Below are 24610 nucleotides of genomic sequence, written 5' to 3'. Positions count from 1 at the left end.
ATCATGCTGCGATTGTAAGCTGAGACTCTTTCTCTCGCACCCATTCAAGTGAATGGGGCGAGAGAATAATCGCACTGCACTCGCGGTACACTGGTGTACTGCCAGTGCAGTGCGAGAATGGCAATAGCCAACTACGGAGGAGAGAGGGAGAGAAATCCCTCCCACCCCTCCTCCGTGCCAGCCCGCCCCCCACAGCTGAGGTCTGCTCACATGATCGGACCTCAGATGCAGGCACACTCTTATGACACCCGGCTCCTGCTGTGCTGCCAGCGCGAGCCGAGTCTCATGCGAGCATCGCAGTAGTGCCCCGTGTGGCCCCAGCCTTACAGAGAGTCTAGTCCAGGACAGGAAACAAGTGAAACACAGGAGGACACGGTCGCTGATAGCTCTCTCAGGGCTGGCGCCCACCTTAGGGTGCAGAGCCCTAGGCTGGTGGGCACTGCAAGTCCTGCCAGCAGAATCCACCGGGTAGAGGATTTCAGGCCTTCTGGCCCACACACACAGCGCCCATGATAAAGCAGCATATAGAGCCAGGAGTCATGACCATAGAAAGCTACATCTAGGGACACGCTGCCTGCTATACGGGATGGGGAACTGAACAACCCCAAGGACTCGGGTCCCAGTGAGGCTTCAAACCGCATGGTCTCACACAACACGGTGCAGGGAGGAAGGACTCACTGAATGAAACACCAGTTCTGACCTCCAAACTATCCGGGATTGGCTGGGGCCCATGACAGTGGAGTCTGGCAGTCCAAAGGTGGTGGCATCTTAGTGGCTAAAGAACTTAAACTACACCCGCAGTGTCATCTGATCCTTCCCGTGCCCTGCGCTCCTTCATTAGAGTGGACTACTACTCCCCTCATCCTCAACAGGGCCTGAACTCTGCCTGTGGAGAGCAATACCTTTTGAGCTGTGTTATCATCTGCCCCAGAGAAGGTCTCTTGCAGTGGTGGCTAATACCTGGCTGCATACCACAGGTGGCGTCACGAATAACTACACAGCCATCATCATCTTCCCCCTTCATTTGGTTGACACTGCGGGATCACGGAGCCGGGCCTGGCTGCTGTGACATCCCAAACCGGCCCGGTGACGAGTAGCCCTCCTCCCAAGACCATGTGGGTGCGTCACCTACACCGTTCCAGTGGTATGGGCACTCGCTGTCCCAACAATCACATAATAGTCTGACATCACAAGAGGTGTGTGGCCAATCAGCAACCGCTTCATTCTACCTGCCCCTGCCTTCAGACGTATCATCGCAGCTGCACTCACTTCCTTTGGAATACTTTCTGACTTGCGAAAGTATTCGCCCCCTTGAATTTTTCAACCTTTTCCCATATTTCAGGCTTCAAACATAAAGATAAAAATTTTAATTTTATGGTGAAGAATCAACAACAAGTGGGACACAATTGTGAAGTTGAATGAAATTTATTGCTTATTTTAAACTTTTTTAAAAAATAAATAACTGAAAATTGGGGCTTGCAATATTATTCGTCCCCTTTAAGTTAATACTTTGTAGTGTCACCTTTTGCTGAGATTACAGCTGCAAGTCGCGTGGGGTATGTCTCTATCAGTTTTGCACATCGAGAGACTGAAATTCTTGCCCATTCTTCCTTTGCAAATAGCTAGAGCTGAGTGAGGTTGGATGGAGGCGTTTGTGAACAGCAATTTTCAGCTCTTTCCACAGATTCTCGATTGGATTCCGGTCTGCACTTTGACTTGGCCATTCTAACACCTGGATATGTTTATTTGTGAACCATTCCATTGTAGATTTTGCTTTTATGTTTTGGATTATTGTCTTGTTGGAAGACAAATCACTGTCCGAGTCTCAGGTCTTTTGCAGACTCAAACAGGTTTTCTTCAAGAATGGTCCTGTATTTGGCTCCATCCATCTTCCCATCAATTTTAACCATCTTCCCTATCCCTGCTGAAGAAAATCAAGCCCAAACTATGATGCTGACACCACCATGTTTGACAGTGGGGATGGTGTATTCTGAATGATGAGCTGTGTTGCTTTTACGGCAAACATAACGTTTGGCATTGTGCCCAAAAAGTTCGATTTTGGTTTCATTTGACCAAAGCACCTTCTTCCACATGTTTGGTGTGTCTCCCAGGTGGCTTGTGGCAAACTTTAAACGACACTTTTTATGGATATCTTTGAGAAATGGCTTTCTTCTTGCCACTCTTCCATAAAGCCCAGATTTATGCAGTGTACAACTGATTGTTGACCTATGGACAGACTCTCTCACCTCAGCTGTAGATCTCTGCAGTTCATCCAGTGTGATGATGGGCCTCTGGGCTGCATCTCTGATCAGTCTTCTCCTTGTTTGAGATGAAAGTTTTGGGGTCTTGGTAGATTTGCAGTGGTATGATACTCCTTCCATTTCAATATAATTGCTTGTACAGTGCTTCTTGGGAAGTTTTGGAAATCTTTTTGTAACCAAATCTGGTTTTAAACTTCTCCACAACAGTATCACGGACCTGCCTGTTGTGTTCCTTGGTCTTCATGATGCTCTCTGTGCTTTAAACAGAACACTGAGACTATCACAGAGCAGGTGCATTTATACGGAGACTTGATTACACACAGGTGGATTATATTTATCATCATCAGTCATTTAGGACAACATTGGATCATTCAGAGATCCTCAATACATTTCTGGAGTGAATTTGCTGCACTGAAAGTAAGGGGGACGAATAGTATTGCACGCCCCAATTTTCAGTTTTTTATTTTTTTAAAAAGTTTAAAATAAGCAATACATTTCATTCAACTTCACAATTGTCTCCCACTTGTTGATTCTTCACCATAAAATTAAAATTTTTATCTTTATGTTTAAAGCCTGAAATGTAGGAAAAGGTTGAAAAATTCGAGGGTGCCGAATACTTTTGCAAGGCACTGTAAGTGATTTATACGAATGCAGATAGAATGAAGCGGCCACTAAATCACTTACATCCGGAGGAAATGAGCGCTGCTGCTGTAACTCGTTTGAAGGCATGGAGTGTCAAGCAGCAGCTGATTGTCCATAGGACTCATGTGACATCAGAATGTTCTCTGATCACCAGAAGAGCGAGTGCCAAGATCAATGGAACAGCGCAGGCAGCGGAGGTGACTAAATGTGTTATTACTTTAAAAGTAGGAAACATACAGATTGAGAAGGCATTGCCCTAGTAGTGGACAACCCCTTTAAACTCTGCCCTTCTGGCCTAATTGATAGTTCCTCAGTGTTCCTCCTCCCTGCTGATTAGGAATCTTACACTGATCAGTACAATCTGCAGCTGTCTGCCAGTCTGGATGGGAGGAAACTAAATACAATTTGAATTCACTCTTTAGCTGGACTCATAAAATGTTCATTTTAAAGTCCTCATTATATAGCCATTCTGACATAGATATTCAAAGTAAGTACACCAGCCTCATCAAATCAAATAGATCTATTTAATATATTCAGTTTATTTTATTAAATGTGGTGACATTTCCACTTTAAGATAATTATAGCATGCTTCTTAGAGAACTTTAATTAGAAACTAAGGTTCTGTGTGGCACATCTTTATTTTGCACCCAATAACTAATTAAATGTAACCTTTCAGCAAAATGAAGCCACTAATCTGAAACTTTAGAAATCTATCTGAAATAAGTATTCAGCTCAAAACTGAATTTCGCACATAGGAATCGTAACTTTACCCGTTACAATGTATTTTGTATTACATTGTTCCTTTCAGCCTTGGACTTATAAAATTTAACCTTAAATTAAAGTAATGCAGGACTGGTACTTACAGATAGGGATCTGGAATTCTGCAATAGGGCACATTGTATCAGAGATCATCTATATCTGTCAAGAAGAAAACAAACTCATTATTTTATATCAAATACTAACCCTTAAATATCCATTGATCATCAGATAAGTGCAGCGATCGCCCGCATATTCTACAGTGTTTTTGAAGATTGTCGTCATTCACATCAATCTCTGTCCCTAATGCGCTCGCTATCCCACCTGTTTTTTCAGCCTTCTTCATAGACTGCACTGATATCTGTAACGTCTGCCTGGGACCACAGCCTCAGGATGGCTGTCACAGACAGACTAAAAGCTAGTCGCCCACTCAGCAGGATCCCGAGAACCCCAAAACCCTTTACAGGGATCTGGAATTACTACAGGGTCCAGCAGGTCACTGCCTATGGAAGGTTGCAATCCTGAGAAGAGTAGTTGTCAGGCAGGGTCAAACCAGGAGGTACAAAAAGGGACAAAATCAGCAGGCAAGATAGTAGTCAGGATATCAGGCTAAGGTCAAAACTGGAGATGGCAGCAAAATACAAAAACGGGAGACAGGAGAGTGGTCAGAGAGCAGGCTGAGGTCAAAACATGGGGATCAAATATATAGAGCAAGGTGTAAACCAGAGACAAGCAGTGATAACTAAACTATATCTGGTGTGGCGCCCCTGACCTGGTCAGGCACCACTGAGTACTGCACCCATGCTGGGGACAGTACAATACAGGTAATCCAGAAGGCTGACCGGGGTGTGGAACACAGGCGCATAGTGACCAGGTCTCACACATGTACCCATGAGAGGACCCCTGGGGATCCCAGGAGGGGGCAAGCCTTCACCTTCACTGGAATAGTGGAGGGGGTAGAGCCTCCATCTCCTCTCAAGGGGTGTGGTGGAGAGTCTGGTTGCTAGGTGGCGTAGGCAAGAACAGGAGAGGAGGAGCAGTGAGCCAGTTCAGTGTAGAGTCCAGGGAGCTCAAGTGAGGAGCAGATCCCTGGAGCTGTGCAATCTGACAGCGTCCGCGCAGTGGCTACAGACGGGGGAGAACGGTCAACTAGGAGTGCTACCTGAAAGCCAGCTTCAGCTAGGGAGTGCAACGGAGTGGGAAGTAAGGAGACTGCTAGAGAGCACCAGGCCCAACCGGGCGGCAGATCCCGAAGCGAGGATAGATTCACCTTTCCCTGCTAAACCTGCCGGTGTGGGGCTCTTAAAGCCCACACCACAACACCACAAAAGCCGCAGCCACGTAACCGCAGTGAGGGCCCATAGGTCACAGGAGGCAAGCAGCTGGAGTGGCCTGGTCCGGGGAACAAGCACACGGCAAACAACAAGGGGAGAGAGGCTGCAGCATCTTCCCTGGGTGGCCCCCGTAGGGACTCAAAGTCGGGGACACCCCAAACCACCAAGGGCTAAGGAAGGCGAGTCAGTAGTCACCCTCATAAAGTCAGCCTGAAGGATACCTGGTTCCCACCTGGTTCATCCCAGCTACGCCCGGGCTACTCACCCTGCCATCAAATGTGAGTAAAGCCCTTGAAAGACATTCCTGCCTGTGTGGTTATTCTGCGACTTGTGGTACTACAAACCTACACAGGGCCCTGGGGCTTGCCTCACTCTCAGGAGGCTACTACATCCGACTGCACCCACCATCAGCCCCAGGCGTCCCCTAACCTGCAGTGGCGGTCCCCACTGACCGCAATACTGAGAGTGGCGTCACGATCAAACAAGAAGATTTCCTACCAGTGACGGAGATCCAGCAACGTGGAGTCCCTGAAGGTAACGCACCGACACCGACACACCACCTGTGGGGCTTCACATCTGGCGTCACGAACAGGATAAGGACTAGACCTGTTCAGACAGGTGACCATGTGCCTGGGCGGTCCGCTTGAAAAATTGGAAGCGCCGCCATATTGCCACCATGAAAAGCGCGCTGAAAAACAACAGCAGCCCGCGCTGGAAGAAGTTACCGCCCACGAAGAGGTGTGGCTACCCAGAGATCCCCTGCAGAGTCCTGACCTCGCTGATGAAGAAAGCGGAAGCGTCCAGAGACGGCGGAGCAGAAGAGAAGCCAGCAGCTTGTTAGAGAAAATGGAGTCCAGACGTGGATACCCAGAGCCAGGCTCTGCTGCCTGGTGGTGCCGGGAGCTTGCCATCTTCTGCGACCGGCTGGAGGCCGGGATTGTGCGACAGCTTAGGGAAGAACGCACGGAGCTCCTGGAGATGGCTGCGGCGGTGCGGACCTACGAGGAGGGAGCCGCGCGACGCATGTCAGACCGAGCGGCGACGACGCAGACCCCGATGCAGCCACAGATGGGTGAGTCGAGTGATGCCCCGGCCAGCACAAGTGCCCCGACCCCTGCTGCCACGCCCGCGGTCCCGGAAGAGGCGCCCGGCGCGGCGCCACCGAGCCAGGCCGCAGCCACGCTAGATGCGGCCCGCCAAATCCAGGCCGCCGCAGCCATGCCCCGCCTGGCCCGCAAAGGTCCGACTACCACTGCGATACTGATCCGTGCCGCAGGTGTGACACTGACCCAGGCTGCCACCCTGCTGAGCCCAGTCCGCCAAGACCCCACCGCAGCAGCGACGCTCGTCCGCGCCGCAAGTGAGATGCTGAACCAGGCCGCAGCCCCGCCGGGTGCGGCCCGCCAAGCTCCGATCGCTGCAGCGACGTCCAGCCCAGCCTGCACAGAGCCCCCTGCAACAGCGACACTGATCCAGGCCGCCGCCATGCCAGGCGCGGCCCGCCAAGACCAGGCCGCCGCAGCGATGCCCTGCCCGGCCCGCCAAGACCAGGCCGCCGCAGCGATGCCCTGCCCGGCCCGCCAAGACCAGGCCGCCGCAGCGATGCCCTGCCCGGCCCGCCAAGACCAGGCCGCCGCAGCGATGCCCTGCCCGGCCCGTCAAGACCAGGCCGCCGCCATGCCAGGCGCGGCCCACCAAGACCAGGCCGCCGCCATACAGGGCGCGGCCCGCCAAGAGATTGCATCACTATTTTTCCCGGCCTGCAAGGCCAGAGCAGACACCGCTCCCCAGTCCAGAGAGGTCCCTGCCAGGAAGACCCTGATAGGAGAGGACCCTGAATACTGGAAGCTGAAGGCTGACCTAGAGGCCCAGTTCCCACAAGAGATGGTGGATCGGTATCTGCTCCCTCCGCATACCCCCAAGGAGATTCAGGCAACCCCTGCAGCCGCGCCAGAGAGTCCACCGCCCAGACCAGCTGAAGAAAGCCCATCCCCAGCACTGCCACAACCAGAGTGCAGCGAAGAACTAAGGGGGAGAGGAGGCCAGGAAGCTGAGGAGCTGACTCCGGAGCCACCAGCAGTGGATCTATACTCAGAGCCGGAGATGCTGCCCTATTCACGCTGGGATGAGGAAGATTTGACACCGTCTGCAGACGAAGATCAGCCCAAAGACCTCACCTGGGAGCCCGCAGGCATGAACCCAGCTCGCAAGACACGGCGCAGCAGAACAAAGTATCCTCCAACACCACAGTCTCCAGAGCAGAGAGAGGTCACAGCCAGAGACCTGCAGGAGAAAAGATTACTGAGAAGGTCTAGAGTCCAGGTCAGAGGACCCCTTTACAGAGGAGTTGTAGAGGACTTCAATTTGAAAAGCGGATACGGCTTTATTGTAGTAAGAGGAATAAAAGAGGGCATATTTGTGAATCGGAGAGATGTTCAAGCCCACCTGCCCAGAGGACATTCAGGCAGGAATCTGAAAGTTGGAGACGTAGTACAGTTCACCTTGCATCAAGGAGAAAGGGGCTACTATGCCTTAGACGTAGCACCATGTCCCAAAGAGGAAAGAAAAGACAGAGATACAGAAACAGATGCAGAAAAGGAAACAGATGAAGATCTAGAAAGGAAAGACAAAGAGCCTACAGATGAAACTACCTCAGAGGATGACAAGGAGCAAGAAAGCAGCAGGTGCCGCAGCCCAATAGGCCAAAGCCCTGGTAAAGAGGAGTAAAGTAAAGAAAGAAGTACCGAAAGTTTGACCAGTTTGACAAGTTGAAAAGTTTGCAACGTTATTGTTTAAGTATGTGCCCACAAAAACTATTGTGAGAAATAAACTTTAAGGCTATGAACTTGCTATAGCCACAAACTCTCGCAGTGTAAATAGTTACACCAGTGGCACCACCACCAGGGCCAGCCTGTTTAGGGGCTTGGCTCGTCTGCAACCAGGAGGGGCCCGTCCGTATATAGGGCCTTGGCTCACCTGCGACCAGAGAGCACGCCTGTTTATGGGGCCTTGGCTCACCACCACAAAGAGGGTACCTGGTCAGCACCAACTGTGGAGGCCGCCTCTGCATCCTGCCAGAAGAGGCTGACGGCGCGGATCCACCAGGCCAGGTATACCCTGAAACCACCAGCCCATGAAAGCCGCCTCTACATCCTGCCAGAAGTGGCTGAAGTCGCGGCCAACGGGAGAGGAAGATTGGAGGAAAGGTCTGGGGAAGTAGATGGCCCAGATCTGGTTACCAAAAGGACCGGTGACCTGCCTCCTGAGAGGGTTTTGGGTGGGTTAACGGACTTGTGGGTGGAGGGTGGTGATGTCTGATACCTGGTGGTTTTAAAAATGTTTTACATGTTTTAATGTTTTATGCATTTTAAAATGTTGTCTTGCAGCCCGAGGACGTGCTGGTGATAACTAAGGGGGAATGTGGCGCCCCTGACCTGGTCAGGCACCACTGAGTACTGCACCCATGCTGGGGACAGTACAATACAGGTAATCCAGAAGGCTGACCGGGGTGTGGAACACAGGCGCATAGTGACCAGGTCTCACACATGTACCCATCAGAGGACCCCTGGGGATCCCAGGAGGGGGCAAGCCTTCACCTTCACTGGAATAGTGGAGGGGGTAGAGCCTCCATCTCCTCTCAAGGGGTGTGGTGGAGAGTCTGGTTGCTAGGTGGCGTAGGCAAGAACAGGAGAGGAGGAGCAGTGAGCCAGTTCAGTGTAGAGTCCAGGGAGCTCAAGTGAGGAGCAGATCCCTGGAGCTGTGCAATCTGACAGCGTCCGCGCAGTGGCTACAGACGGGGGAGAACGGTCAACTAGGAGTGCTACCTGAAAGCCAGCTTCAGCTAGGGAGTGCAACGGAGTGGGAAGTAAGGAGACTGCTAGAGAGCACCAGGCCCAACCGGGCGGCAGATCCCGAAGCGAGGATAGATTCACCTTTCCCTGCTAAACCTGCCGGTGTGGGGCTCTTAAAGCCCACACCACAACACCACAAAAGCCGCAGCCACGTAACCGCAGTGAGGGCCCATAGGTCACAGGAGGCAAGCAGCTGGAGTGGCCTGGTCCGGGGAACAAGCACACGGCAAACAACAAGGGGAGAGAGGCTGCAGCATCTTCCCTGGGTGGCCCCCGTAGGGACTCAAAGTCGGGGACACCCCAAACCACCAAGGGCTAAGGAAGGCGAGTCAGTAGTCACCCTCATAAAGTCAGCCTGAAGGATACCTGGTTCCCACCTGGTTCATCCCAGCTACGCCCGGGCTACTCACCCTGCCATCAAATGTGAGTAAAGCCCTTGAAAGACATTCCTGCCTGTGTGGTTATTCTGCGACTTGTGGTACTACAAACCTACACAGGGCCCTGGGGCTTGCCTCACTCTCAGGAGGCTACTACATCCGACTGCACCCACCATCAGCCCCAGGCGTCCCCTAACCTGCAGTGGCGGTCCCCACTGACCGCAATACTGAGAGTGGCGTCACGATCAAACAAGAAGATTTCCTACCAGTGACGGAGATCCAGCAACGTGGAGTCCCTGAAGGTAACGCACCGACACCGACACACCACCTGTGGGGCTTCACACTGGCAGGGAGCTGCAGACCACTGATGATATAAGAAGAGTGTGGTGCCTTCTAATAGGCTGGAGAGGGAAGCTGATAACTTCCCCTGGAAGGCATACACCACCACAGTCAGACAGTGGTACTGCAAGTCCCAGGCATACAAAGCTTGGTGGATGGGCAGAGACTGCGCTCACGAAAGCTATTGGTAGTGACTCCGCCTATATCACTGCCACTGCCCACCATGGGAATGTGGCGGCACCTGGTGACCAGAGCAGAAATCACAGCTGCAGACTCTGGTGGAAATGTGACAATATCCTATTGTCAGAATGAAGCCTGTGACCGGACCTGTCCATCATCATCCTCCAATAAAAAATACTTCCGATGGGAAAGCTGTTTTCCTATTGGAGGCTGCAGGAAAGATCCAGCCACAGCAGAGCTGTGCAGTCTGTGTGGACGGCGGCACAAATGAGAACCTCTCATACTTATATATTAGCGTCATAAAATAATGTCCCCAACATAACTGATAAAGTAAAGTTTAAATCATCAACCATTATACATTTGTATTTACCAGATTGTCATTATTATGATTTATTTCATGGCTGTGGGGCGTTTAAGGTCACAATAGATTATTTCTGCAGTAATAAAGATGTTGACTAAAGCCTCCGGAAATCAGCTGTTGATGCGTTCAGGTTTCCAGTGATGAACTTCTGCTCTTTCTCTACTTGGCAGCTCCAGACTAAACTAAATTATAAGTCGTAAAGTCTGTCTGTGGGGTCTTCTGGTGACGTAGTAGCCCAGCTGTGGTGCCGAAATGTACTAAAATGGGAAGTGGCCTTGGAAATTCCCTAGTTATGGTATAGATGACCTCGGACAAAGGTCACTCTAATCATATGTTAGAAGGGTTATTTTGAAGTGAATGTTCCATAAAGAAGCTGTTCTCAGTAACATACTGGTTTTCCGATAAGTGATAAATCCCAGTTCCGGGAACCAGGAGAAGCTTTCTAATCACTTCCTCTCAGTCACTGCCTCTTAGCACTCTGCGTAACAGCTGCCATGTAAACTATTATCAGTGACACATAGGCCGTCATCACAGGATGAGGACAGGAGTTATTTCCAGTCAGTGTGCCGCAGTCCCAGACTTTCTATCATTCTGGGGTTTCTCTCACACTCCTCATAGCCTGTCCTGGATTTCTATAACATCTGCTTCAATGTATAGAAAACAATGCGGAGCTGCAGCTAAAAAGGCCAACAAAATTCTGGGATGTATCAAGAAGACAAGCATTGAATCTAGATCAAGAGAGGTAATTATTCCCCTATACTCTGCCCTGGTCAGACGCCACCTGGAATACTGTGTACAGTTCTGGAAGCCCCAATTCAAGAAAGACATCAATATATTGGAGTAAGTCCAGAGAAGAGCAACCAAGATGGTAGAAGGTCTGCAAACCATGTCATATGAAGAACGGCTAAAAGAACTAGGGATGTTTAGTTTGAAAAAGAGAAGGCTGACAGGAGACTTAATAGTGGTCTACAAGTATCTGAAAGGTGGTCACAGTGCGGAGGGAACCACCCCATTCTCATTAGCACAGGGAAGTACATCAAGCAATGGGATGATACTTAAAGGAAGGAGATTCAGATTAGACAGTAGGAAAAACTTTCTGACAATGAGGGCAGTCAGAGAGTGGAACAGGCTACCACGGGAGGTGGTGAGCTCTCCATCAATGGAAATCTTCAAGGGGAGCTGGATAAACATATAGCTGGGATGATTTAGGAAAGCCTGCACTCGCGGGAGGTTGGACCCAATGGCCCTCGAGGTCCCTTCCAGCTCTACCATTCTGTGATTCTATGATTCTATGTATAAGTACAACCGTATAACACGGCAAAAGGAAATATTCTCTTGTAAGCAGAACTTTAAAAAACAAACACAAGAAAAAAAAAGAGAGTGGGGTTCCTGAGAAATTGTGAAGATTGACTCCACCTAACGCCAGCCTTGACAGTAACTAGGGCTTGTTTTTGGAGTAGGCCTTATATTTCAAGCATATTCAAAAAATTCTGTAAAATCATGCTCTATCTTATTTTTGGGGAAACGGGATATTTTCTTTGGCTGCTTTGTTAATATAACATATTAGCTGTTGAAATATTTTTTCTGTGCCACAAAACTCTGAAAGTCGTCAGTAGACACAGCGCTAAATAATACAATTCTTCAGCCACCAATAGGGGGAGCTCTGGCACTTACTGTATACAGTTTTTATATTCAACTCAATCATAAAGCTGAATTCAGTGAGATCTCAAGGTTCCCCTAGAGGTGGTTGAATTTGTTTTCCATTAACTTTAAAAAGGACCTGTCACCAAATTATTTTTTTTGTTATTATATTACTACTTAGGCTTCCCTGAATATTCTTTTTTTATCCACTATACAGTTGCAGAGACATGTGCCTTTCTACTTAGTAATAGTTTTTATGGTCTTTACCAAGGGGGCATGGCCCACATGATGCTCTGTGTGCAGGAGGGGGTCTTCAGGCTATTGAGTCTTATTACCCTATGGGCAATACCCTCTTTGTAAAGACTATAAAAATAGCACTTAAAGGGAACCTGTCAGATGCAGTATGCACACAGAACCATGAGCTAATCCCTGCCTAACTGTCTCTGCATCTAGTAGCATAGATAAAGGGATCTTTAGAAAAACTATAATATGCTAATGAGCGAGAGGACTAGTCGCAAGGGTGTTTGTTCCTGTGCTAATTCCCCCCTTTTAGCAAGTTAAAATGCACACAGGGGCGTGCTGACATGCTATTCAATGCAGCATCATCAACGGTGACATGCGTACCTGTGTCCACTGTCACCGCTGATCAGAAGTCCCGGCACTTCCGGTCATGGGCAGTATGAAGCTGGGTGTACGCGTCCCCTCTTTAAAGAGGTCTAATGCGCATGACCGGAAATGCCAGGACTTCTGATCAGTGGTGACAGTGGACACAGGTACTCGCGTCACCGCTGATGATGCTGCATTGAATAGCATGTCAGCACACCCCTGTGGACGTTTTAACGTGCTAAGAGGGTGGATTGAGCGCAGGAACTAAGGCCCTTACAACTAGTCTCTGCATTCATTAGCATGTCATAAAAGATCTCTTTATGTGTGCTAATAAATGCTGGGACAGTTAGGCAGGGATTAGCAATATGCACCCACAACTGCTCATGGTTCTGGGTGCGTATTGCACCTGACAGGTTCCCTTTAATACAAATGTCCATGTCTCAGGAACCGTATGATGGATTTTAAAACAACAAAAACTGGAATAGTCAGGGGAGCAGCGAGACTAAATAAGAGCAAAATCTGCCCACTTTTGACCTTTTGACAGGTCACCTTTAATGTTTTGTAACAATTAAACAATGCTACCATCACTATAAAGATGTATTACGGAATAAACTTGGTAGCTGCCTATTGAAAAGCTTGAGATTTGGAGTTCTGTAATAGAAAAGCAGAGACCTAACCTCGCTAAAGATTTCTAATAAAATATATTAACATAGAATGTTGGTCCAATGCAGATATATAAATATATATATATATATATATATATATATATAAAGCCTAGATGCACTTTAAATAAAAGAAGGTGCTTCATAATAACTAGTGATGAGCGAGCACTACTATGCTCGGGGTCTCGGTACTTGTAACTCATGATGAGTGAGCACTTCCATGCTCTGGGTGTTGGTGCTCTTAACTAGTGATGAGCGAGCACTACCATGCTCTGGTGCTTGGTACTCGTAACTAGTGATGAGCAGGCACTACCATGCTCAGGTGCTCAGTGCTCGTTAAGAGCAGTTGGATGTTCAAATGAGCACGACTCGAGTACCCGAGTATAATGGAAGTCAATGGGGGACTTGACCATTTTTCTGGAAGATTTTTCGGAAAAACGCTAGTTTCCTCCATTAACTTCCATTATGCTCAGGTACTCGAGTTGTGCCCATCCGAATATCCGACTGCTGGTTACAAGTACCGAGCACCTGAGCATGGTAGTGCTCGCTCATCACTAGTTACGAGTACTGAGCACCTGACCATGGTAGTGCCCGCTCATCACTAGTTACGAGTACTGAGTACCTGAGCATGGTAGTGCTCACTCATCACTAGTTACGAGTACTGAGTACCTGAGCATGGTAGTGCTCACTCATCACTAGTTACGAGTACTGGGTACCTGAGCATGGTAGTGCTCACTCATCACTAGTTACGAGTACTGGGTACCTGAGCATGGTAGTGCTCACTCATCACTAGTTACGAGTACTGAGCACCTGAGCATGGTAGTGCCCGCTCATCACTAGTTATGAGTACCGAACACCTGAGCATGGTAGTGCTCACTCATCACTAGTTACGAGTACCGAACACCTGAGCATGGTAGTGCCCGCTCATCACTAGTTACGAGTACCGAGACCCCAAGCATGGTAGTGCCCACTCATCAATAATAAGCTGATTTATTTTTTCATTATTTATATAACATAATTCATATCAAAGGGCAACAAAGATGTATTTGAAAGTTTATTAGGATCTTCCCAGCACAAGGGTGTAGAGCTAGATGGACTCATCTAGATCTCGCTGTGTAAGAGAACCCAAAAAGCCAATCTGATAAATGATACTTTGTAATTGAGGTATTAGGACTCAAGAGCTTTTGGTGACACCTGAGAGATAGGCAGATTCAAGCTGTGTATGTGGCCAGCAATCCTCCCTGTAGTAATACTTTTCTGTATTTATAGCTGAAAGAATTATGGGATGGACCAGATGGGAATCAAAGGAATAAGAACTGAAGAGTCATTAATAGAAAATGTCAAATGAAGTGTTCCTTTAATACTAGAGTACTTTTCTGAAAATATAGGGGAGTTGCATCATGTGCAGCCATTTATCCAGCTATAGATGCTCATATTTATTGATGGTGTACAGTTTGGGAACCGTTATTTTGTCAGGACATTACCAATGCTTCTAGGAGAGAACTGAAAAGAACGGATTCAGAAAATATATTACAGAATTGTATAATTTTTGATCACACAATGGATAACCTACATTTACTGAAACTGTAAAATCTTATGAATTCTGTGACTTCTGCACTGGAGCTGGGGCCTAAAGTAGTGCAGCAGCCGTGTAACACTGTCCGAACATCTCGCTTCACTGACAGAAGTTGCACAAGGTATGTTTGATAGTCTAGACCAAAAATTATTATTTTCACATTCACTATACAGTACATTATAAGTTTCTTGTCATGAACCATTGGACATATGACATCTTTTTTAAGGAGCTTTACAAAATCATAAATTATTACCTATTCACAGGATAGGAGATAATTGCATATCACCGGGGGGTGCGCTAGCTGTGAACTCTGGTGATCCCAAGAATGATGCTCTGCAGAGCCTCGTCTTGCATGAAGTAGAGATGCACATGCTCGACCTCAGCTCCTTTCATTGTATGGGACTGCTGAAGAGTAATCCGCTGCTACTTCTGGCCGTCCCTGTGATAATGAATTAAATAGAGATGCACATGCTCGACCTCGGCTCCATTCATTGTATGGGACTGCTAGAGAGTAATGCTCAGCTATTCCTGGCTGTCCCAGTGATAATGAATGAAGTAAATATGCACATGCTTGACCTCAGCTCCGATTATTGTATGGGACTGCTGGATAGTAATGCTCCGCTATTCCTGGCCGCTCCAGTGATAATAAATTAAGTAGAGATGCACACATGCTCGACCTCGGCTCCATTTATTGTATGGGACTGCTGGACAGTAATGCTCTGCTATTCCTGGTTATCCCAGTGATAATGAATGAAGTAGAGGTGCACATGCTCGACCTCGGCTCCATTTATTGTATGGGACTGCTGGAGAATAATTCTCTGCTATTCCTGGCCATTCCAGTGATAATAAATGAAGTAGAGGTGCACATGCTCGACCTCAGCTTCATGCTTCATTAATTATATGGGACTGCTGGAGAGTAATGCTCTGCTATCCCTGGTGGTCCCAGTGATGCACATGCTCGACCTCGGGTCCATTCATTGTATGGGATTGCTGGAGAGTAATGCTCTGCTATTCCTGGCCATCCCAGTGATAACAATTGAAGCAGCGGTCGAGCATTTGCACCTATGTTCTACTCAGTCTTCTGCTCCTCAGAGTCATGTTCTTTGGATTCCAAAAAACTATTCTCAGGATCACTGAGGGTCCCTGCCAGCCTACAGTGATGAGAAAGTTATTCCTTATCTACTCTATGGTTAGGGGATAATTTACAATTTTGGGAGAACCCTCCAACAGCGTATTCCTCTAGGAATATGTAACTTGCCCACAGGTGCATCGTACAGATAACTGTGATGCTACTATTTTTTTCAATTGTGATTTTTCTGAAATAAATGTGTTTTCTAAAATGAAATCTAGAAAAAAAAGTGTTTGGCTAATTTTCTATGCAAATCACATGTTAAATAGTGTGCAACATCTTTCAGGGGAGTGTGGAAGGAAATCAGAGGAAGCCCAAACAAGCACAGGGAAAAGATGCCAACTCCATAAAGATTTCAGGACCCCAAGAAGTCATCCGTGCTGACCACTGAGACCCCCCCATAGGGGCGGACTGACCACTGAGCCCCACCATAGGGACGCACTGACCACTGAGCCCCCCCATAGGGGCGGACTGACCACTGAGTCCCCCATAGGGACGCACTGACCACTGAGCCCCCCCATAGGGGCGGACTGACCACTGAGTTCCCCATCGGGACGCACTGATCACTAAGCCCCCCCATAGGGGCGCACTGACCACTGAGCTACCCATAGCGGCGGACTGACCACTGAGCCCCCCCATAGGGGCGCACTGACCACTGAGTCCCCCATAGGGGCGCACTGACCACTGAGCCCCCCCATAGGGGCAGACTGACTACTGAGTCCCCCATAGGGGCGCACTGACCACTGAGCCCCCCAGCAGGTTATCATCACAAAATAAGTCATGAACATTCCACCGAATATGTGGTTAATTTCGGAAAAAAAGTCCTGCAGGGTGAATTGTAATAATTTAATATTTTTCTGATAAAATAAACATTGTGGGCAAGTAAACCAATAAGTGTGGCTATTCCGTATGGATGAGACAAGTGTAATAAGCAGGATGATCTTTATAAGCAGGAGCCAGAAATTAGAGAAGGAAAGGAAAATATTAATATAATCAGTCGTAAAGGCATAAAATGTCTAGAGGCGAGTAATTACCAAAATGACAGTAAGTAAAAACAGATAATAAAGCATGTCCTTATTGTGCGGCTTTACCTGTAGACCGGCTGCTGCCTCCAAGGACCTCATTGCAGCCTCAGGACCAGGCTTGAGCTTGCAAGTGCATGCAGCACCTTAAGACAGAGGAGTCACCGTGCAGAAAGTGAGAAGGAATATTTTTGTTTGTCTCCATTATATGGTGCCCTCCTCCTCCTCCTTTCTTCTTCTCCACCCCGCTTCACCTCCTTTCCCTGCCTGACATCAGTCCAGTCTCAACCAGTTCCCATAACTGCAGAGTGTGGAAGATAATGAAATAGGAAGGGAGGGGGGGGGGTAGGTGCTGCAAAATGTACAGACGACCCAGGCGCTGGCTCACATAGCTGTTGGCACAAAGATCCCTGGATGGTACCTTGTCATGAAAAGGGCTAGCGACAAAGATCCAGCAGCTGCACAGCCGCCTACGGCTTCACCTCGCCTGTCATTGTGCTCCATTATCAGCCCTGTAATCAATAACACGTCTAGATTTACATGCACACGTTATATACGTCCTCTCCTGCTGTTTCCTCAAAGCTAAATGCAAAAGAGTAGAGAAAAAAAATCGTATGATGCAAAAAAAAAAAAAATTCAAGAACATGTCATATCCTCTTTTTTTTCATTCATCAGCAATTTGCAAAAACATAAAATTATTGGGAAAATAAAAAAAAAATTGTAATTGAAAGAATGCAATTCTGTACAAAATGAGATCAATAAGTGCAATCGTAGGCCACACAAAGACAGACCCCGACCAACGTCACGCATCATCCGGCCCCAAGACCCTTCAGACGGCCATTGATAGATAAAAATTTGGTATGGCGGCTGGATGCCATGGCATGATTTGGGGCAAGCACTGATCGTGATTAGAGATGAGCGAATCCGAGGTTTGGTGTTCAGTGTTCATACCAAACACGGACTTTAACCTATTCACCCCCAGGCGATTTTCCTTTTTTTCCGTATTTTTTTTTTTTGCTCCTCTTCCTCTGAGAGCCGTAACTTTTTTTTATTTCCCATCAATCAATTTAAGGGCATATTTTTTTATTCTTTGCAAGACAAGTTGTACTTTTAAATGAAACCATGACTTTTACCATATAGTGTATTGGAAAATGGCAAAAAAATATCCAAGTGCGGAAAAATTCCAAAAAAGTGAGATTGTTTTTTTGGGAAGTTTTATTTACTGTGTTCACTATATGGTAAAACTGATGTGTCAGTGTGATGCCTGAGGTCGGTATGCGTTCGTACACACCAAACATATCTAGGTTTGCTTTTATCGAAGGGGTTAAAAAAATTCACAAGTTTGTAAGTGGCATACTTTTGCGCCATTTTCCAAAATCCGTAGCGTTCTCATTTTTCGGGATCTATGGCTCAGTGATGGATTACTTTTTGCATCTTGAGCTGACGTTTTTAATGGTACCATTTTTGCGCAGATGCTACGTTTTGATCGCCTGTTATTGCATTTTGCGCAAAATTTGTGGAGACCAAAAAACATAATTTGGCGCTTGGAATTTTTGTGCCACTACGCTTTTTACCAATCAGATTAATTGATTTTATATTTTGATAGATCGGGCATTTCTGAACATGGTGATACAAAATATGTGTATATTTTTTATTTTTTTAACCCTTTAATTTTCAGTGGGGGTTGATTTGAACTTTTAAATTTTTATTTTATTTTTTTAACTTTTTTTTATTTTACTAGTTCCCCCTAGGGAGCTATAAGGATCAGCAGTCTCATTGCTTGTTCATTTCTGTAGATCACAGCTCCACAGCTCTGATCTGCAGAAATGCTGCTCTCCTATTACGGGCAGTACCCTGCTGGCAGTAAGAGGAAGTGAGTCATGATAGCTGCAAGAGTCATTGTGCCACCCCCACCACAGCCGACGGGCTGCTCGGATCCGGATCTGCAGTGGCTCGAGGGGTCTCCGGACCCGAGGCGGGGTTGCGCAGCCGCTCGAAAATGAAAAAGGGGAAGACAGGGTGGATTGGATAGTGTTCGTGACGCCAACCACGGGTCGTGGTAAAATGGGATGCCACCACTCCTGCATTTAGGAGAGAGGAAGAGCACCCGGGAGCAATGAGATGGCAGCTGGTGATGTTAACCCCTCCGTGGGCAGGGGAAGGTGTCCTGGGGCTCGGTGATGGTAGGCTGGGGATCCGTTGGAAGCAAAGGGGCACAACGTACTCACATAGTCCAGAGATGCTGACACTGACACAGGGTAAACCAAAGTCTTGAATGCCCTGCAGTTTTAGTTCGAACACGCTGGGTCCGTGCCCTGTTGGCGTTGCTAGTTGGTCTGAAGCCTTGTCCCTTGGCACTATGTTTAGTCTTGGTGGATCCCTTTTGCCTAAAACTACTCTGGTCCTGCTCACCTGCGTGGCTAGCAGGGTGAGCTTGCTCTCAGGGTTCAAGCTTGGGATTTTCTGGACGGTTTTGGGAAGTCCTATCCCCCTCGTTGCGCTAGTTCCCCAATTTTGGAGCGGGTGGAGAGTGGTTCAGGAAGATTCCGTCCTCGTCAGGTGAATTACTGGGCTGCATAAAGCTACTTCTCAGCCTAGGGTTCGCGTACCCCGTCAAGCCCTGGCCCCTGCCTGGTTGTAGCACAAGGCCGCCAAACTGCCCTCCGTGGCAGTACCGTGCCCCTTGCCACTACCCACTGCGACCAGGGTTCCAGCTCCTTCCAGGCCAACGTCTGGCACCTGGGACGGGTACAGGAGCCCAGTTTTGCAGCGTGACCTCTTCCTGTCACTGCTCACTGACACTCTCTGACTACTACTGACACTTCTGGCCCTCCTTCTACCATCCCTCCATCTGGGCGGCCCTATTCCCCTCAGGCCGCCCAATGGGTGTTTGGTGGGTGTGGTGCAGAGTGTTCCTCAGGATTTGTGTATACCTGTTCTTAGCAACACCAAAGGGACAGGACCCGTAACCAAGAAGGAGCGGGTACCATGCAGAAGGGCAGATTGCATGGCACCCTTGTGATGACCTGATAGGCCAGGGCGTCCTATCATCACATGACCCTGTGTTACCATGGCAACTATCGGCTCCACGTGATCATGTCACATGATTTCTGATGGAGTCAGATGAGTGCACGTTTACCATGGCAGGCATTTACATTGTACTGTCACATTTTGAGGGTTTTTTGGGGGGTTAACAGGAGCGGGTGGATCACGGATCCACCCGCACCTGCGAGGCACACATGTCAGCTGTTCAAATCAACTGACATGTGCGCGACTCATTGTCGGCTCACCGCAGAAGCCGTTGGTGATTCCCCCGACAAGAGCCCATGGAATTAATGGTGCTCTATAAATAAATAATAATAATAATAATAATAATAATAATAAACCCAGTATGTTATGTGTCGTGAAGAGGTTAAAAAAAAAAGTTCAGGTGCTTTACATATGCAAACTGCTTGCACGAGCATCGCTGTGCTTGGGTACACTCGGAGCTCAGCCCTGTGCAAGCCGCTTGCAGTGTTTGAACTGCTCGCAGTGGGGGTAACAACAGAGTGATCAAATGTAGATGTGTACCAAACAAAAAAAAAATGGAAAAACCCCAGTTACCCGCCCCCGGAAAGGTTTATGGCTGGCTGCCTGTGGGTGGAGACCCAAACTGCCCAATTAGTGACTTCCATTGGGGATCAGGTCAAGTCCGGGTCCCAAACCGAACTTTTCTAAAGTCCGGTTTAACCCACTGAACCAAATTTTCATGGGTCCACTCATCTCTAATCGTCACCTAACCTAGATTACTGAATGAAAAATGCAATTCAGAGGATTACAGATTTTCCTTTGGTACTCTTTGTCATGGTAAAAAGATCATAACTAGTGATGGGCGAGTGTGGTCACACTGCTCGTTAGTCGATCGAGCAACGGGGTGATCTGATGAAAATAAATTTGGGAGGAAAATAGGGGGTGCTTCTTATAATCTGAATGTAGTTAACCGGGGGATGGTGTAGAGGAGGTAGGGATGATGCTGCGGGCTGTGCACTGTTCTGAGAGCGGTGCTGATGCTGCGGGAGGTGCTGATGCTGATGTCAGGCTGTGCTCGCTACGGTGGGTGAGGAAGAGGCCATCATGAAAATGTGCGGTGCGGGTTTCAAATAATGGCACCCAGAGTCGGCGCGTACGCAGATTGACCTGTCTGCTCAAAAACCTATCTGCGCACTTTCTGCCTTTGGTCTATTGCTCTCCCAGCTGAGGACCTAAGAAATATGGCACCCGTAAGTGGCGCGTGAGCAGATGAGATCTTGGCTCGTCAACCTGTGCACATGCCGACTCTGAGTGCCATTTCTTTGAAGCCCACACTACCGACAGTTTCTTGATGCTCCTGCCTCACAGTGCCCACAGCGAGCATCCAGGGCACCTGCCACACCGCCTGCAGCATCATCCTACTCCACCACCCCCTCTTCCTCCTGTGACCTCGCTCCACCATTGCTGCCACCTTCCCCCACCCATGATTATAAGACTGACCCAATATTTTTTTTTACCTTTTTTCTCTCTGAATTTGGGGTGTGTCTTATAATACGATGTGTTTTATAAAACGAAAATTATGGTACTTTAGATCCATCCCAAACTGCACAAAGCAGGGTCAAAGTTACAGCAGCAAAGGGGCCATACACCTCTAGGTAAAGTCAGAGATAATAAGTAGGGAACAAAATAGCACACTAGGGTCTTATCTGAAGACCAATGACAGTATTGTAGAAGGTATAAAAGAACCCAGAAAATGTTGTTTGCTGCAGCCCCATGGGTTGGAAAACTGTTCAGGTGCCAAGTAAAATGAAATGGCTACTCAGCGTAGCTGATAAAGATCCAAAGGATGATTCTAGGTGAACGTGATTTGAAGTCATCGAACTTCTTCATTAGGATTAAACAACAAACTCTTTATGGTTTTGTTCCGGATGGTGAAGTCGGAATAACTTTGAAACATGTTGATAATAAACCTATAAATCCGTTTTGTTTTTTTTTCATCTTCCTTTGGATTTTTATCAGCAGCGCAAAATATCCATTTAATGTTACTTGAATTTTTTCTGGGTAAAGTCTGGCAAATATGCAGAGAGAGCTGCAGGATACAGATGTCTATGGATCTTGTATTCACTCTTGCTCTCCTTCCTGTGTTTTCTTAAGTTCTAACAGCTATAATTTACCAGCTGGTGTAACTTTATTGAGACTGGAGCTCTGTTCAGGTGACAGAAGAGCAAGGGGGAGAGGGTGGTGATTTGTTTAGCACAGCTCCCTTTGCTGCAGAGGTGGCTATGTACATACCTCCCAACTTTTAAAGAAGGAAAAGAGGGACAAAGTTTGCGGCGCGCGTAGAGCGCCACGGCAAATTTTTAGGCCACGCCCCCTAACCACACCCATTTCACAGTCACGCCCATATCCACTCCCCATCCACACCTATTCAGCACAAACACGCAGGCAGCCGGCGGGCCTCCAGCACGGACACGCAGGCAGCCGGCGGGCCTCCAGCACGGACACGCAGGCAGCCGGCGGGCCTCCAGCACGGACACGCAGGCAGCCGGCGGGCCTCCAGCACGGACACGCAGGCAGCCGGCGGGCCTACAGCTTGGACACGCAGGCAGCCACAGTGAGGCGGCCGGTCGCCTTCACAGACAGGCGGCCGGCCGCCTTCACAGACAGGCGGCGGGCCGCCCGCACAGAGAGGCGGCCAGCCGCCCGCAGAGAGAGGCGGCCGGCCGCCCGCACAATGAGGCGGCGGGCCGCCCGCACAGACAGGCGCAGGGGGGCGCCCGCACAGACAGGCGGCAGGGGGGCGCCCGCACAGACAGGCGGCAGGGGGGCGCCCGCACAGACAGGCGGCAGGGGGGCGCCCGCACAGACAGGCGGCAGGGGGGCGCCCGCACAGACAGGCGGCGGGGGGCGCTCGCACAGACAGGCGGCAGGGGGGCGCCCGCACAGACAGGCGGCAGGGGGGCGCCCGCACAGACAGGCGGCAGGGGGGCGCCCGCACAGACAGGCGGCAGGGGGGCGCCCGCACAGACAGGCGGCAGGGGGGCGCCCGCACAGACAGGCGGCGGGGGGCGCCCGCACAGACAGGCGGCGGGGGGCGCCCGCACAGACAGGTGGCGGGCCAACCGCACAGACAGGCGGCCGGCCGACCGCACAGACAGGCTCCGGCCGGGGGTGAGGGGGGAGGGAGGGAAATCAGCGCTGGGGAGATTAGTTTACTGTACCAGCAGCAGCACAGGCAGCGCTCCTCTCTATGCCACGTCTACTAGGATGGTAGGAGGGAAAAGCAGGGAGGCGGAGAGAGAGTGGGTGGGCGGAGCCCGGGAGCCGGCCGTCCCGCCCGTGGCAACGGGACAAACAACGTAAAGCGTGAAAGTCCCGCTGTATCCGGGACGGTTGGGAGGTATGCAGCATGTTAGAATGTGTACATAAGATCCCGCTGGTGGTGGCCGCAGCTTATAGGCCCCAAATCTGGTGACAGGTTCCCTTTAAAGTGAACCTGCCAGGTGCAATATGCACTCAGAGCCAGGAGCAGTTCTGGGTACATATTGCTAATCCCTGCCTAACCGTCCCTGTATACACTAGCATAGATAAAGAGATCAAGAACAAATATTTTTAAAGATCTTATATCTTATGCTAATGAGCGCGGGGACTAGTCACAAGGGCGTTACTTCACTTGGCTAGTCGGCTCGCATAGCATGTTAGCATGTTATTACGCCCCTGTGTGAGTACTAACACGCTATATGAGCCGACTAGCCAAGTGAAGTAACGCCCTTGGGACTAGTCCCCGCGCTAATTAGCATAAGATATAAGCTCTTTAAAAATACTTTTTCTATAGATGCCTTTATCTATGCTAGTGTATACAGGGACGGTTAGGCAGGGAATAGCAATATACACCCAGAACTGCTCCTGGCTCTGAGTGCAGATTGCACCTGATAGGTTCCCTTTAAAGGGAAACTGTCACCAGAAATTTAGCAAAAAAAATAAAAGATTCCCCTCTGCAGCTCCTGGGCTGCATTCTGGAAAGGTTCCTGTTGCTATTGTGCCCCCTTTGAGACCTAAAATAATACTTTATGAAGTCTTACCTTTTTGTATGCAAATCTGTTTTTATGGTCACGGGGGCGGGCTGCCTGGCGTCCGTTATTCCCCCTCCTGCCGTTGTACGCCGTCCCCCATTGCTCATTTCCATACATGAGGACGCCTTCCTCATGTAACTGTCCTCCTGAAGTTTTGTGCATGCCCAGTGCCACTCTCGCGGGAGTAAGCACTGTGCAAAGTGTGAACGCTTTTGAGGTGATTGCGCAGGCGCGAGATTATGGGCGGCGCTGTGATTGTCATCAGCAGCGTCATCCAAGTACCCACCCATAATCTCGTGCCCACGCTTCTCACTCTGCCTCCACCGTTATGCGCAAGCACTGTCCATATGAACCATGTTACCTATTACCGTGGGCGCGAGATTATGGGCGGCGCTGTGATTGTCATCAGCAAAGTCATCCAAGTACCCGCCCATAATCTCGTGCCCGCGCTTCTCACTCTGCCTCCACCGTTATGCGCAAGCACTGGCCATATGAACCACGTTACCTATTACCATGGGCGCGAGATTATGGGCGGCGCTGTGATTGTCATCAGCAAAGTCATCCAAGTACCCGCCCATAATCTCGTGCAAGCAGTAATAGGTAACATGGTTCATATGGCCAGCACTTGCGCATAACGGTGGAGTCAGAGGGAAAAGTGCGGGCACGAGATTATGGGCGGGTACTTGGTTAACGCTGCTGATGACAATCACAGCGCCGCCCATAATCTCGTGCCTGCGCAATCACCTGAAAAAGCGTTCACATGCGCAAAACTTCGGGAGGACAGTTACATG

General features: G+C 49.0%; 1 protein-coding gene across 1 annotated transcript in view; it reads right to left on the bottom strand.

Moving 5' to 3' along the window:
• Nucleotides 1-17244, bottom strand: part of SLC16A9 (solute carrier family 16 member 9) — a 62535-nt gene extending 45291 nt beyond the window's left edge. Inside the window, exons 1-2 of the mRNA XM_075348700.1 lie at nucleotides 16807-17244; nucleotides 3767-3821 (exon numbers count right to left, since the gene is read on the bottom strand). The gene's annotated coding sequence lies outside the window, so the exon portion shown is untranslated. The remainder of the gene's footprint in view (nucleotides 1-3766; nucleotides 3822-16806) is intronic.
• Between the last annotated feature and the right edge of the window lie 7366 nt (nucleotides 17245-24610).

This window comes from Anomaloglossus baeobatrachus, chromosome 5, assembly GCF_048569485.1.
Source record: "Anomaloglossus baeobatrachus isolate aAnoBae1 chromosome 5, aAnoBae1.hap1, whole genome shotgun sequence".
NCBI classification, from domain to species: Eukaryota; Metazoa; Chordata; class Amphibia; order Anura; family Aromobatidae; genus Anomaloglossus; species Anomaloglossus baeobatrachus.
The sequence above is the reverse complement of the archived record's forward strand: the minus strand, read 5'-3'. Positions and strand labels throughout refer to the sequence as shown.